This window comes from Camelus ferus, chromosome 19, assembly GCF_009834535.1.
Source record: "Camelus ferus isolate YT-003-E chromosome 19, BCGSAC_Cfer_1.0, whole genome shotgun sequence".
In the NCBI taxonomy this organism is placed as follows: domain Eukaryota; kingdom Metazoa; phylum Chordata; class Mammalia; order Artiodactyla; family Camelidae; genus Camelus; species Camelus ferus.
In genome coordinates, this window is record NC_045714.1 from 27,847,876 (window position 1) to 27,855,087 (window position 7,212).

The following is a 7,212-nucleotide window of genomic DNA, read 5'->3' on the forward strand; positions in this document are numbered from 1 at the left end:
CATTTCTAAGTCTCCAACCCAGGAGGTCACTCCTCTGGTGGGAAGCAGGGGCCCCTTTGTCAGCACAGCCTACAACCGTGCACCATTCCTGTGACCATCACATCTTGCCAAACTGAAGGTACTGTGATAAAACAAGCCTCAAATTCAACAAAGCTTCCCAAATACCTGCGGAAATGGCCTTCATTTCTTTTTATTTTTTAAAAGGGACTGAAGTCACAATCAATCTGTGAATAAGACCGTCAGGAGCAATAGCATTTGCTGCATCTTTAGGTACAACTGCTGTGTATGGCAGGAAAGTGAGTCCTACTCCCTACCTCGTGCCAGTCCATCAGGCCCTCCCCCTCCCCCACCTAGGCCTCGGGATCCTCCCTTCCCACCGCTCGTTTCTCACTTACCATGTCCTGCCTGTACTGAACACAGTTTTGCTTTTTTTCTGAACTATATCTTTCTTCCCTCTTTCCCGAGATCATAAAATCCTCAAGCAGGATGGCGTGGTGTATAGTCGACCCATTTCTCACATTCCCAAACTTGTCACTGACTGATTAGGATGGAGGTTGGAACACCAGACAGTCAGACAGAATTTGCCATACTGGTATACAATGGAAATATGCCTTCATGGCTTACCTTTGAGGTCATTACCAATTTCCCAAGAAAATAAGAAAACAATAGGCTTTTGGTTCCAGTGTTTGCCGTTTTTCTAAATTACAAAAAGTATGATTAGAACACATTTTGTGTGAACCCCAAGCCTGACAGGTACTCATAGGGTTACAGGAAATGTGTGTCTACACAAACGGAGCCTTGGAGTGGTAAATAACCCACTGCCTCTGTGACTTACGGTGAAATCATCCCTTTCCTGTGCCCTGGCTCCTCTCCCATCTTCTCTGGGGTGATGCAGGCGGGCAGGACATGGTTGAAGACAGGTGGACATATGTCCTCTGACCCAGGCATTTTGCTTTTTCCTCCTTTCTTAGCCATCGTCCTCAGTCTTGCCACCTGCCCCTGTGTGACAATGGAGGAAAAGACTGTTTTCTCTTTGAAAGGTGTCTGGAAATCTCTGATCAAAGGGCCTCTCCCCAGCCCCTGTAGCTTCTCCTAGGCCCTGGGATGCAGCCCGAACAAGAACCTAGGCTGATTTCTGCCCTGTACCCTTATGCGTAGAGCCTTCCCCGGCCTGGTTGTCACCCACAGGTTATCTGCCCCCACAGGCTCTTATCTGGTCTTCTAGGCATTTCCCATTTAGCGCAACATAGATCCTAGACCTGAAATATGCAGGTGACATTGGACCTGCAAATGAATTTTATTTAAGCTCTACACTTCTATTGTTTTTTTATAAATTCATCACCAACATTTTAAAATCAAGAGATTTTATATATCAATGAGACGTCCGACTGATCCTTAAAAACTGGAGTGAGTCCTCTTCTGAACACACAGTAAGACTCTGTCTCCCATTTTCCCTGGCAGGGAGGTGTGGGCACGTGGCTGTGTTCTGGCTGAAGGAATGTAGGTGGCCACTTTATGGTGAGTACCATAAGATCTCCCACATGTGATCATCCATGCTCTTTTCATCTCCACTTGATCCAATCAAGCCACGTGTTGAAAACAGACGGATCTTGGGTTGGCAGATCCGCCTAGAACAAATGAAACTACTTTTATCATATCCGAGTGATTACCCATTTTGAGTTTGTTTGTTACAGCAGCTAACATGACCTCAACACACCCGCCTTTGAACTTCATAGGAAGTCTGTGATGTGATTTAATGCCTGTGTGCCCATAGTTCTCACCTTACAGTGATCCAGCCATGACTAATCCCTCTGAAAGGCACCATTTCTTATAGAAATCTACTCACCATGAACTTCAAAACCCATACTTCCTTCCTGGATCTCCTTAGTAATTAGCTTTGTCTAACAACATTAATATGTGCAGCTATGATTGTGTCTGAATTTGCCTGACTCTTAGCCTAAATCTTCATCTTATACCCTGGAAAGTTCTGGCTCTGATCTCCATGAATTTCTTCTCAAAAAAGTAATGGATACTTATGAACAATAGAATCAAAATAAATAGAATCACGGTCCCGGAATATGAATAAATCCACTGAGGTAGTCTAATCCATCAGTAAAACTTTTTTCCAAGGTGGACAAAACTAGAAAACAAAATGACTTGACTAAAATTACACAGCCAGAAGATAGTAGAGAGGACACTCAGACTCTCCTTTTTTCTCCCTAATGCAGTGTACCTGACAACATCACCCTTTGTCTCTGATTGCAACCCCCAGTGTTACTGTGCCTTTCCCCACCCCACACACATCTCTAGCAATTTATGGGACATGAAATATATTATATGCCAAGGACTATCTGAGTCTTTCCCATACATTTTTAACCTTTATTTTCAGATTAAGTACATGAGGTTTTATTATTATTTCCATTCTTAAGACATGAAAAGCAAGGCATAAGAGATTAATAAAATTTTTCAAGAGCACGCAGTTAGGAACCAGAAGGTAGGGTCTAACTCAAAAACCCATGCTCCTAAAAACCACGTTACAGTTGCCCACTGCAATTTTATCCTTCCCATTAGAAGAGTTTTTGTGTCAATCAACTGTTCCTGGGAGACAAACCACAAAGAGCATGGTGGCTTAAAACAGCCACCACTGATTTAATCCATGATACTGAGGGGTGGCAGCTTGGGCTGGGCTTAGCAGCACAGTTCTTCTGCTGGTCTTAGCTGGCCTCGCCCATGTGTGTGTGGTCAGCTGGCCAGTTAGCTGGTGGGTAGATGAGCTAGATGGACTCACTCTCTAATCTGGGACCTTAGCTGGGGGGGCCAGGATGTCTGACGTGGCAGGGCCTCTCTCCACACTGTCTCTCCTCCTCCAGCAGGCCAGCCAAGGCTTGTTCCCACGGTGATGGCTGCAGTTCCCAAGAGCCTGAGAGCATCAAGAAAGGCAACTACCAAAGCCAAGTACTTTTCAAGTCTCTGCTTGTGTCATATGTGCTCCTATTCCACTGGCCAAAGCAAGTCACACTTGCCAAATGGGGGAATGGACTACTTCTTGATGAGCAGACCTTCAAAGTTATACTGCAAGGGGCACGCTGAATGAGATGGAAAGAACTGATGGACATTTTTTAATATTTCAAGCAGTTGAATGGTTTTCTTCCAGTATTTACATCCATATTTCTAAATAATACATGTATAGAGCTACCTTTTAAGTAATCAGTTTTAAATATGAGCTTCTGGTTTATTACTAGAACAAGAATTTAGCTTTTTTATCCTTTTCTACAAAAAATTCATATGCCTTTCTCTCAACTTCACTAAATGTTAAAAGTTAACATAACTGATGTATATATATGTATGTACAATTGACTTTGTATATACATATATATATGTGTATTTTCACATATACACACACACATATATATACATGTATAGTTGACCTAGGAACAACATGGGTTTGAACTGCGAGGGTCCATTTACACATGGAAGTTTTTCAATAGCAAATACTACAGTATTTAGTAAATAATAAATAGCAAATGTGTTAAATTTAGTAAATAGTAAATACTATGTGATCTGCAGTTGGTTGAATCCGCAGATCTGGAGTCATGGATGTGGAGGAAACATGGATACAGAGGAATTGCAGATATGGAAGTCTGACCATGAATTCCATGTGAATTTTTGACTGCATGGAGGGTGGATGCCCCAACGCCCACATAGGATTTTTCAAGGGTCATAGAAAATATGACAAGTATATATGTGTGTGTGTGTGTATATATATGACACTGTGAGAGTATATATTTCCTCCAAATTATTTGAGACTAAGTTGTAACAGACATGATGCTTCTTTACCCTTAAATATTTTGGTATATATTTTCAAAATCAAGGCTTACATCAGCAACTATAATCAGAAAATTAACTTTATGATACTATTATCTAGTCTATCTTGAATTGTCCAATATGGCAGTCATTAGCCACATGTGACTAGTGACTATTTAAATTTAAACTAATTAAAATTAAGCATTCAGTTCCTTGGTCACACTAGCCACAGTTAACATGATAAAGAACCACATATGCCCAGAGACTATTACATTGGTTAGTTCAGAGAACATGTCCATCATCACAAAGGCCCATTGGACAGTGCTGGTCTGTATCTTTCACATCCTGTTAGGATATAATTGCAGATTTATAGACATGAAATCCGTGTGTGTTACAAGATTGTAGTCACAAGGTAGCAATTACTACCTCCAATGTTTAGGTAGGAAGACAAAATTAGAAAAGTGAATGGGATCCAATTCTATAAGTGAGGATTAGAATCCAGATTTGACCATTTGAAAGACTTTTCTCTTTTACCGTCATATCATATCCATTCCTGAAAAACATTAGTCCATGTCTTAGGCTGGTTTTTTTCGGAACCAGAACCTGAGACAAAGACTCACGTGCCCAGACTGATTAAGCTGTTCTTTTATTCAGGAAGAACTCCCCGGAGAAACAGTAAAGGAATGAGGGAACCAGGACAGGGGACAGGAGCCATGGGAAGTGATGATTTCAGGCAAAGTCCCAGCCTCAGTCTGACCCCGTGGGCCACTCTGTAGCATTAATGATAACACAGGCTTTGTCCCACCTGGAGGAAAGGGAGCAAGACTTTCACACACCCACACTGTCAGTCATTGGCTGCACCAGCAGATATAAACTCCAGGTACTTCTGGATCTCTGCTTGTAGTGTAGGCAGGGCAGCCACAGTACCCCAAGGGCAGTCCTCTGAGGAAGGTGGGTAGTTCCCATGCTGGCATCAAAGCATGCAGATACTGAGGCATGAGCACCTCGACCCAATGAAAAGGGTCCAAGAACATCAGGAGTAGCCCCAACAGAAACCAGGAGAGATGCAATGAAACTTCCAAGGCTCCTAGGTCATTAAAAAGGCACTGTTTCTGTCTGATGCTCACTTCTCTCTGTCTCTCTCTCCCTATTCACACTTGGGAACCCAGCCACCAGGTTGTGAGAAAATCCAGGCCCCATGGAAAAGTCAGGTGTCCGCTGGTGATATGTGTGTCCTTTCTTATCACATGGGCAAGTGGAAGCACCCCGGGTGGCATCCTACTTTATTTCTCAAACTTCATTAACTCATTAGCCAATGGGATGTACGCAGGGTTACTATTTCCAAGGAGTCTTCTGGTGGTCTGGGGACAAAATATCCCTCTGGGGACAGTGCATTGTCCAGTGCAGCTTTCCATTGCTTTCGAGACTGAAATGTACAGCAGACCTGTCTGCGTCCATCTTCCTGGAACATCAACAATCTCAAGAAATGATAACTCCCTGGATTTCCATGGAGCTGGGAAGGGCCTGGAAAGCATGCTTCCTGGCAGTTTCAGAGAGCTGTCTCTTGAGCTTCAAAAAGGGAAGAGCACACATCCTTGAGACTTGCTTTGACAGCTGGCAGCTGCACCACCAGCCCCAACTGCTCAGGCCTTGTAGCTCCCCCATCACTGCCACAGCAGTACTGCAGGGGCACTGAGATAGGTCTCTCTTTCTCCCATGCTCTGGCTCTTCCAGGAAACAGATGTTTAGTGGAGAAAGGACATGTATAACTTTCAATGAAATTGAAAAGAATTTTTAAGGGAAAAGACAATAAATCACTTGTCGGGCAGTGGAGAGGAAAGAGAACTTTTTCATGGGGTCACAGATGCCTGGACATCCCTTCACATTTCTCAGTCAGCTCCAGCCCAGACCTCCACCATGTCTTAGGAAACACCAAGAAGATACATTGGGAAAGCCTGGTAATAAGACATTTTTTACAGGAAGAAAATTAAGGTAATAAGAAGATATGTTGTACACTGGACCTTGGACTACCCTTCCACGGTGGTTCTTAGAACCCTAGATTTTCTTAATGTTTGAGATTGATGCCAACTCTAAAACTTGTCTTTAGTGCATTTGATTACATCTAGAAGAACTTCTTCATCTCAGTTCACACCCAGCTCTGAACTAAAATGAATTTTTATTATAAGGAAGGCCTACTTCTCCAGCCTTTCTGTAGAAAGGAAATATTCAGATTACATAGCTTCCAACTTTGGAAGACTCTCTATGGAGAAGAAGGTAAAGTCCAAACACTTTATCTTGGCATTCAAGGCCATCCTGAGTCTGGTCAGGATCTTCTCTGTTACTTTCCCCAAACTTCTGTCACATAAACATGTGTTTATGTTCATAGGCTTAAGTTTATGTTCATAGACTTTCTACCAATTTATACATTGAATCTCTTTATCAAAATGCTAACTCAACCTTCCAGCCTAGCTCTTTTATGAGCTTTTCTCCAACTAAACAGTTCCCCTATTGCCTCTTCCTTCTTCTGTACCACTCAGTATCAACTAACTCTGATGATGATTGGCACTTCATCTTTGTTTGCTCCTCCGTGATGCAAAGGCAAGAACCATGTTTTAGACAGTCCTCTGAACAGCTAATACATTTTAAACTTGGAGCATAAATATGAATGCACAAGGCAGAATTCTTGGTGGTAAACAACAGAAACTAACAGCAACAAAACATACTAAAGTAACTAAAAATCTAACAAAAAATACACAAGTATTTTATGCACAAAATCTTTATTGAAGGGCATTAATAAATAACCTTAATAAACAAAGTCATGTACCATGTTCATGGATGGGAAGACAAAAATCATAAAAACATCAATCAGCAAATTAAACATCATTTTAGTGTAATTCCAATGAAAACGTCTGCATGGTTTTTCATTGACCTTAATAAGCAGATTATATAATCCATAGAGAACAGCAAAGGCCCAAGTTTAGCCAAGTCAGTTTTGAAAAAGAATGGGAATGAATGGAGGAACTCATCTACCAAGTGTCTAATATTACGTGTAGTGATAACAATGAATGCAGTGTGATATTGGCACAAGGATAATAAACAAAAGTTAATAGATCAGAATAGAGACTCTTGAAACAGTCCCATTCATACATGAAAATGTGACTTGAAACAGGAGAAGCACTATAGATTATTGAGGAAACGATGGACTGTGTATTAATATTGCGGGTGGGACAGCTCTTTACACACAAAATTAGATCCCTGCTCCACGCCGTGTACAAAAACCTATTCCAGGTGGTCTAATATGGGAGAATCTGATCATGATTTGAGGGTGAGGAAGATTTTCCTAACAACATACAGAAAAGAAAAATCCACAAATCACAAGAATAGAGACTAATAAATTCAACTACATTA